At 42.6% G+C, this 9464-nt stretch overlaps 1 long non-coding RNA gene across 1 annotated transcript; it reads left to right on the forward strand.

Moving 5' to 3' along the window:
• Positions 1 to 425: 425 nt before the first annotated feature.
• Positions 426 to 4930, forward strand: LOC120108975. Its single transcript, XR_005510065.1, has 3 exons — positions 426 to 495; positions 4285 to 4347; positions 4451 to 4930. It is a non-coding gene; the product is annotated as an uncharacterized LOC120108975 (long non-coding RNA).
• Positions 4931 to 9464: the final 4534 nt, after the last annotated feature.

Consider the following 9464-nt stretch of genomic DNA (forward strand, 5'->3'; position numbering starts at 1 on the left):
GAAAAGAATATGATTTGAACAGCAAACTTAATAATATGGATTGGTGGGTTAGACCTTGTGAAGCAGAGGGGACAATTGCTTGGTGAAATGGTAAAAGGGGTTGACAAGCGCAATGGCACGGATATGGGGTTTGTGCAAGAAACAAAGCTAAAGGTTAGGTCTGTCCCCAGTTCGCCTCTCCCAGGACCCTAGGTTGCTGGGACAATAACTGGATAGTAACTTTTTTTTTTACCTTGTGAAACAGCACAAAGATTATCTATATGTTTCTGGTAGCAGTGAAAATAAATTCACCTCTGACTTCTTATTGTTAGCGATTACAATTTACTGAAATATAAAAACCTAATTCTCTATGTGAAAGAAAAGTGAGTCCATGAAACATTGATGTTATGTTTATTTACAGTCTATGTCCATTAATGGAATTGTGGCTTTTTTCCTTGCAGGTAAGGTTCAAGAAATTCTATGTTTGTGCAATCTTTGAGGGGTGACCCATTCCGGGTGAGAATTTTAATATGGTGCATGTCCTTGATCTTATGCTATTGGTTTTGCATATCTTGACTGCTTTAGTTTCTTCTATCGAGATCTCTGGTCTGTTTGTTGTCATATCTTTGGATTTTCTACCTTTTGAACATCTTGAACATCTAGAACCTGCTTATTTTAAGAACTGAGCAGCAAACCAATTGCGGATGAAGATTAGTGTCCTCAAGTTGCAAGATCATATACATTGATGTTGATTCAAACGGGGAAAGATTTATGGACATTCTTAAAATTTGCTGACTGCTGGAATTTGTTAAATCATCAGAGAATAACTTGATATCATTTTTATCACATTAACAAGAAATATGATTCATGTGCTCTTATCCAATTCTTGACTAAAATTTTGCATATTTCGCATTAGAAAGTAGAGATTATGTTGTTTTGCATCTGTACTATTTTGTGAGCAAATCGGCCTTTTCCTATCTTCTTGCATTAGAAACTATGATTGTATGTTATAGTTGCACTAGTTATTTTGGTGCATTGACTCATGCACTTTGTAAATTCTGCTTGTGAGTAGGTGGGTGCCTATGTGCTTGCCATATTTATGCTGATTTGTTTTTTTGTATGCGGATGGGTGAGCACGTGTATTGTTGTTACAAAACTATAACAATCTTTCTATGGCTTACACTCAGAGGCGTTTTAAGGTTAGATTGTTGTGATACATTTTTGTCGTTTACTGATCGAGATCACTGGTATTCTCTTGGTGTTCCCCATCACTCCTTGCCGAATCCTTTCTTCTGTTTTTATGTTGTCATCTTTGTCATCGTGGTTGCTCTCCTTATATGCTGCTCTGTTTTCTTTGTAATATAAAAAAGATTCTTTTGAATTGCATAATTCTTCTTCATGCATTTGATGCTGAGCTGCTTCTAATTATCCACACCACTCTAGCTGGTTGCTGGATCATCCTATTAAAGTGAATGCTATCCATTTCGTGCTTATACTTTCAAAGACAGGTGCCCCAACAATTTGACTTGCAAACTGGGATAGGGGCAAATATGATCATATTTATGGACAAGAATAGCTGCCAATAGGAACTTCATTTACAAATTGTGGGAGAGTATGCATGCTTTGTTATCCTGGACAGACGTACTGCAGATGCATGTGCATTTTATGGATAACTAAGATCATACAGTTCTTGTAAATAGGAAACTTACAGCCACTGGCCTGCCTAAGCCCATTATCTTTTATTTAGTCTATTTATTTTACTTTTCCTAGGTTTTTATAGGATTAGGTCTTATTTTTTGACTTAACCATCTTAGCCTATAAATATACAATCTCTATGGTCTAGAGATTTGGGCAGTTTGTTCAGTGATATTGCCTGCAGGCTTTTGGAAGTTTCAATCCCCTTGAAGTGATCGAAAATTCTTCATTCTTTTTGCTTGAAGTACTGTTGATAGGGACAGGGGTTCCGATCATTAAGTGCTGGTTATTGTACTTATCAATAATTAGTGCTTGGGATTTTTACACCAATGAACTTATATTTGTTTGTGGGCGCACACACATCTTACCTGCTGATACATTGTGCATGTTCTACCCACCCAAGTTATTGTGCGAGACCGCTTCACAGAATTACACTCTTCATTCTTTTTCCATTGAAGAAATGCAACCATCATGCATCTTATTTTTCATCTTTGTGAACTTAAACGCGCCATCTTTGCTTCTAACTTAAATTCTATCCAAATGCTTGCCTGAGGTGTTGTGTAGCTTTATTGTACTGCATCATCTTTACTGCTCTTTCTCGAAGTCCGTAAGGTTCTCTCACTGTAAGAAATAATACAACAAACAAAGTAAATAAAGGGGTTGATGAGTTGATCTTTCCCCATTAAGGTGATCGGTCTGTCATCACTTATTTCTCTCAAGTCAACCTTTTTCATGCCATATTCTCAGGCAAGTTGCAAATTCATATGGTCAGCTTTCCATGATAATTACTTCATTTGGTTATTTTCTCCCCTTGATTGGATGGAGGTACTTTTCACTTTTGGAGAAAAAAAGAAGTCCACCAGTGAAATGCCTACAAAAATACATTGATTCATCAGCCACGAGGTGTTCTTAGTCTGATAAAACTTAGGCTTTAAAGAGTTGCTAATCAAGCTATTGATATATGGATATTGTTGTTAAGGCAATCATTACCAACTAGCTGCATCTAATGGTTTAGGTTCTCCTCAAGCATTGTTTGCTCTGACAATCTGATCCCAGGGTCCTATCTTATCACTCAGTTCCCCCCGTAGTTTCGAGTTTGGTTCTTTAGTTCCAAATCTGAGGTGTTGTCATTATCATCACTCAGTTCCTAGCACATGATCAGTCATTTTGATTAATTTCCCATCATTTCATCCTTTGTGACTCCTGTTACCATCATAATGTTTATTGTTCCTTCATGTAAACAGTACTTTTAGAATTATTTGTCCTTCCAATTTTTAAGAAGACCAGCACAAAATTTTCATTTCTGCCTACTGCATTGATCCATTTATTTGGACAAGAACCATTCATAGCTGTAGTGACGTGAAGACAAGAGTTTTGGAGAATTATAATGACCTAATGAATGCATTTATTGGATACAAAGGTACAATGAAGTTACAACAGCTCATAGCCCCTGATGTTATTACACTTAAATGTGTTTACTGTGCATATAAATAATCAAAATGACTACCTATGACTATACAACTATATAGTCTGTAATTTAACTCCTAAAGATGGTAGGTTATTGGCGAACTGGCACTGGTGTGTGGTAGTCTGGGCCTTCATGGAGAAGTTTGCAAGCCGCTAGATATGCAGGAGCAAGAGTGTTTTGATGAGTATTGTGTTGGTCATCAACACAAATTTCTTCGTATGAAAAACAAAGGGTTGCTATCTAGTTTCAATGCAGTTTTGACGATATTTAGATGACGTGATTCTCGACAACATGCTTAGGTCAGATAAGCCGGCAAACTCGAGCAACCCTGCTGAAATGTCTGTGATACTCTGCAGTAGGCTGGTAGTGTGAGAGAGTATCCTACTTATTGCTCTTTGAAGGGGTATGGAGCCCCGACGAAAGCACTTAAGCCAGTAATAGAATCTCTAACCTAACCTGAGCTCCCACCAGAATGAGGTGTGAAAAAACCAAAATGTTGCATAATATATAGGACATCAGCATATCGAGTGGAATGAGCAGCACTACCCAATTTTCTTATCAAATGAACCATTTGCAGAAGCCTTTGTGCAAGATTGTGAAGTGCACAAGACCATCCTCCTAAACACAGTACCAATTAGGACCACTGAAGGGACTCTTCTGTCTTGGAAGAAGCTTCATATGAGGTTCTACAGATGCATGACTAGTGTCCAGATTGAAGCTATGACACGCATCCTCAAGTAGAGATGATAATAAGCATATAAATTCAACAATATTAACAAGTCATGATTTGTATTTCAAAGAGATGATGATAGTCTATTTATTGGGCAAGTTCTGTACTCAAGTCCCAACTTATCACTGTTAGGGGGACTCCTGAAGACTGAAATGGTGTAGGGCTTGTTAGCAGTGCTTGAGTGACAGAGTTTCCATAATCTGACTGCGCAGCCTTGAGGCATTTTGCTCACTTGGGCATGTACTTGCCTCCTTGCAACTTCATCAAATACTAAGATAGCAAACTAAACTGCATGCGGTGTCACCTTACTACAGTGAAAGAACTTTTCCCCCCCTTTTCTTGTTGTTGCTGGCCCTAATGCATGTTCCATAGATTCATGTTATACCATATAAACTTATGCCGTTCGATGCAGGCTTTTCATATGAGCATCCTGGCAGCGTATTGGCACCCATTTGCTAAGTCTGAGATTGTTAAGGTAGCTTTCTTTATTCATGTATCCTGGTGTCCGAAGTTTTACTGTTGCATCTGTTTTATGAGCTTGTTTATATAATTACCTATATTTGGGAATTCTTCTTCAGGTGAATTTATTGCAGTCTGATGAAGGTACTGAAGAGAACTCCCGTGCTTGTGGCAGGCAGGCTTCATCCAGTATGGGAGGTTAATAACCATGGCCCTTGTTTTATAAAAATGACAGATCTATGCCTTTATGGCATGCCTATGAATTCTAACTAGCTGGTATTCCCTAAATATGGATATTCAATTGGAATTTTCTTCATTTTATTTATTTATTTTTCTTTTTTTTGAGGGGTGGGGAGAGTGAGGCTCGCTGTTCAGTGCTTTATAGTAGTTATATGTTGCTTTATGAATAGCAGTCTCTCTGGACTGGGACAATCAACTCATGATGTCGCGGATGAGGCTGTTCAAATATCATTACTAGCAGTGGATAATTTTCTATGTTCTAAAATGAACCATGGATGATTTTTGTATTCGAATTTATGAAGTAAAATACCTTTTTTCGAACCCCTTCTACTATGAAATATAGTTGATTTTTATATTCAGATTTATGAAGTACAATACCTGATATCAAACCTCTTCTGTTGTTCATCCTGTCTAAGATTCTTCTTCTTTTTTTAAAATTTTTGGTCGGTAGAGGAATCTTGGAAAGCTGCTATGTTGCAGAACCACATTAAGGTTTCCTGTCGATCTACCGGTCCTGCTGGATTCAACCTAAGTTACTATATCTTACCGAAGACTGTCGAGACTAGGACTTTATCACCACTAGCTTTGTATCTACCTTGATTCATACTTGACCTGACCCATCATCATATCTGGAGTATGAGATGCATACATGTACTTCCGGATGCATGATACACCAAGGTGCAGCATATCCTCAGCACTGAAATGCAGTGCATGTAAACTGTGCATTGCAAGAGGCAAAGTCCTACCATGCATTGCACGAACCCTGTGGCTTGCATATACTGGTCAGGATAAACACAGGACTGCATGGAAGTCTTGACCTGCAGAAGGAATGAAGCTCTCTCTAAACAGTCGCAGTTCCTCCGTCTCCAGCCTCTCCAAAAAAAAATGAGACACGAACAAATTAAATCCAAGAGCTTTCGGCAGCAAGGAATGGTAGAAGTCCAGAAGCTCCATACAATTACAAATGCTATATATCACTGATTTGTAGAGACATAAAAACACAACAACAACTAGCAGTGCCAAACGAATCTAGATTTTCTTTGGTTTCATAGTTATGAATTGTGATCGGAGGCTACCATTCTCTGTGATGTAAGTTTCCAGTGGCCTGCACTTGGAACGAGGCCTTAAATTATTATTTCATGTGCACTCACGTTGGCGTGCACCAGTTTGGTCTTCCAGGGTCCAGTCCTGGTCTTGCAACAAGACCCTCTGCATCCAATAAATATTAACTTCTTTGTTTGTTCGTTGCATGTTTCTGCGCGAGGCCAGGCTGGGAAAGCCGAAGGTAAGTGGCTACCCTTCTGGCTTCAATGTCCTTGCCATGGTTGTCTGGTCCTTTGTTCAGAAAAGAGTATATTATATATTAACATATCCACAGCCTAGGCACATGGAGACTTGCTTAACTACGAGAATATTATAAGAGTTTTACATGCAAACTTGAATTAATGATGCCTTGTTGAATTTATAATTCTTTTGGTATTACTCGATGGGCATCTTAAGCCTACAAGTTTATGGCTTTCATTGCTTGGTAGGTGTTGAATTGGATGAGGCTTATGCTATAGCTGATTATACTTAGACGGCCGCAATCTAAATCTTGTTAAATTTTGTGTGCAAATTCAAATACACTGATAACTCAAAAAGAACTGTTGTAAGCTCGCAAAAAATTGCATCTCTATCTGAAGAGTTTTTTTTTTAGGTTCTAGCTCTCTATACTTAGCTTAACCTTCCAATGGAGAGTTAAATACATCACACTAGATGATATAGAGTATAGTTATTTGAGATTCAATTCGGTATAGAAGTTTCAATTTGCCTTGTCTTCATAATGCTGAAAATTATACTTATTAAGTCTTAAGTTAATAATGCTATAATTTATATTTGTTTTATTTGCTTATATGTTTACATGCTCTATTGGCTCAATAGCTTGCTAAATTGTTATTTCTTTTAATTTTAGAAAAAGTTACAGCGGCGCTTTTTCAACTTTTCTTAAAATTTTTAATTTTTTCAATTAGACTTCAATATCTGATTTTTCGCTCCAAGGCGCTCCAACCATCCATCCAAGCTCCAACACCATTAACGACATATATGAAATGACTAGATTATTTTAGAAAATTTACCATGGAAAAAAATCAAATTTGAGGAGTTAGATGATTGCCACGTGATCTCCTTCCCTTCTCACCAAAAAACTAACCCCTCTTCTAATCCAGACGAGAAAAATATTATGTTTGGACTCATATCACGTGACAATTATGTGTTTATGGATAATCTATTCTCGATTAATTTCAATCAATTGATTTACCAAAAAAACAAAAATAACGAACCCAAGCATCTGGACTAGAGCGGGCAAAAGAATAACATACTCAAAAATTGAGAATTGGTCATTAACCAGATTTTGAGATCACAATCATCTCTCTCTCTCTCTCTGCTTAAGTGTATTTTTTTTTTTTGGTTAAAAATGGGTTTTCATACAATACGTGTACGAATACACCCAATAAAGTCAAAAAATACTAACTCACGGAGAGCCAGTGGTAGCTCCCCCTCCCCCACCCAAAGGGTGTATCCTGAATGATGAGCCGCGAAGGCAGCCACCCAATCGGCTGCCCCATTGGCTTCTCTAAATACATGCTTGGCCTGAATGGCCACCCCAACCCCACACGTCATCCCTATGTCCCGAACCAAGGGGTGGTCTGTGCCCTCACCCCTCAGCCCCTTCTGAATCCAACTGATAACTGTGGCTGAGTCGCCCTCCAAAACAATCGAGCCAGCCTGTAAAGCCTGCCTCGCATATCGAAGACCCGCCCAGGCAGCTCGTAACTCTGCCCCGGGGACCGACGTGCCGAACAACTGACAGCCACCTGCTGCCACCACTCTGGAGTGCGGGTCCCGTATCACAAAGCCCGCACCACCTCGCGCGCCTCCATCCAGAACCGATCCATCGAAGTTGACCTTGAGAAAACTCGGGGGTGGGGGTTCCCAGGTGAAGAACACCATCTGAGAAGCTGCCGAAGCAGAAAGAGAACCCCAGGTGTCCCGAGCTATCAGAGGTCCATCTGAAGAAGATATGATCTCCAATGCCTGTACGCGCGCTAGCTCCACCACGAACCTCGGTGACACCCTGCGCTCACCGAGGGTACGAGCGTTCCTTGCCAGCCAGATCTGATGTGCTGTGCAGGTCGCTCGAATAGCCTCCTGACATGTCCGAGGGCGGACCAACCACTGCTGCATCATCTGTAAAAACTGAGGCCTCCCATGCCAGACCTCCTGCGGGAAACCCTGCCCACTGCCATGCCGACCTCGCCCACGTACACTGGAAAAGCACGTGGTCGACCGACTCCTCAACACTGCATGTCCCGCACTCCGCAGGGATCTCCCATCCTCGCCTACTCAGCGCTGCTCTCGTCGGGAGACGGTCCCATGCCACCTTCCATAGGAAGAGTGCAGCCCTCGGGTGAAGCCCTGACCTCCAGATCCAAGTGTAGTCCTGCCCTGGCTCATGCTCCTGCTGGATAACACCGGCGAGATCTCCCAGTCGGACCCCTGGATCGACATGAGGTGTCCCAAACCCTAACATCAGGCCCCCCACAACCTGGCACCGGAAGAGACCGGATCCTCTCAGCTAGGTGTCCTCCGAATAGCTGACGTAACCTGGCATCATCCCATGCTGACTCTCCTGGGGCCAGAAGATCAAAAACCCGCAGTCCCTCCGCAGCCGCAGCATCGATCATGGTCGGCCAGCACCTCAGTGGGACAGTGTCCACCCATGGGTCCGCAGTCACATCAATACTCCGCCCATCGCCGACTATCCACCTGGTGTTTGCCGACACCGTCGGCACATACCTCCCAATCTCACACCACATGAAGGAGACTCGCCGCCCACTCCATGCCACCTCTGAGCCGTCGCGTCCATATCTGGCTGCCATCACCTGACTCCACAGCCCGTGTGGCTCTAGCAGGAACCGAGCTGCATGCCGAGCAATGAAAGCCTCGCGACGCTCCAGCAGGGACTGCACCCCGAGACCGCCCTCACTGGTAGGCCGGCAAACGTGCTCCCAGGCTACCAGATGCACCCCGCGGCCTCCGCCATGTGACCCCCACAGGAAGCATCGCAACAGTCGCTCGATCCTCAGTAAGGTCGTCTTCGGAACCACAGTGTTGGCCATGAGATAAACTGGCATGGACCCCAACACTGATCTGATCAAAGTCAGTCTCCCCATCATAGATAGGGAAACTACTCTCCATCCCTCCAACCTGCTCTCTACCCGCTGCACCAGGCTGGAGCACTCTGCCACTCGTAATCTGCGGCCTGTGATGGGAACTCCCAGGTAGGTCAATGTCTCCTCCTGCTCAGGAATCTGCAGAATCCCACGAATCTCCTGTCTGACCCTGCTCTCCGTACTCGGACTGAAGCGGACAGCTGACTTTTGGAAGTTAACTCTCTGGCCCGACGCCATGCAGTAATCTGCTACCACCCTACGGAGGACCCGTGCATCAGAAACCCGCGCCCTGGCCCCCGGGGCGGGAACATAGGCCTCCAGCTCCCTACGGGCACACACCCTCTGCAAATCACGAGACAAAATGTCAGCACAAAGAATAAACAAATAAGGAGATAAAGGGCATCCCTGACGCAGCCCCATGGTAGACTCAAAGAAAGGAGAAGGTGTGCCATTGACCAAAATCGAAAATTTTGGCCCCCTGACACACCCCAGGACCCAACCGATCCACTGCCTATGGAATCCGTACGCCTCCAGTGCCTGCTGAAGAAATCTCCATCTGATCCTGTCATAAGCTCTCTCCATATCCAGTTTAATAGCCATCAAGCTATGTCGCTTCGATGCTCGCTGAAGGTCCCACATCATCTCCTGGGCCAGCAGAACATTATGGGAAATGTTTCTGCCA

The sequence above is a fragment of the Phoenix dactylifera genome, unplaced genomic scaffold, assembly GCF_009389715.1.
Source record: "Phoenix dactylifera cultivar Barhee BC4 unplaced genomic scaffold, palm_55x_up_171113_PBpolish2nd_filt_p 001689F, whole genome shotgun sequence".
NCBI classification, from domain to species: domain Eukaryota; kingdom Viridiplantae; phylum Streptophyta; class Magnoliopsida; order Arecales; family Arecaceae; genus Phoenix; species Phoenix dactylifera.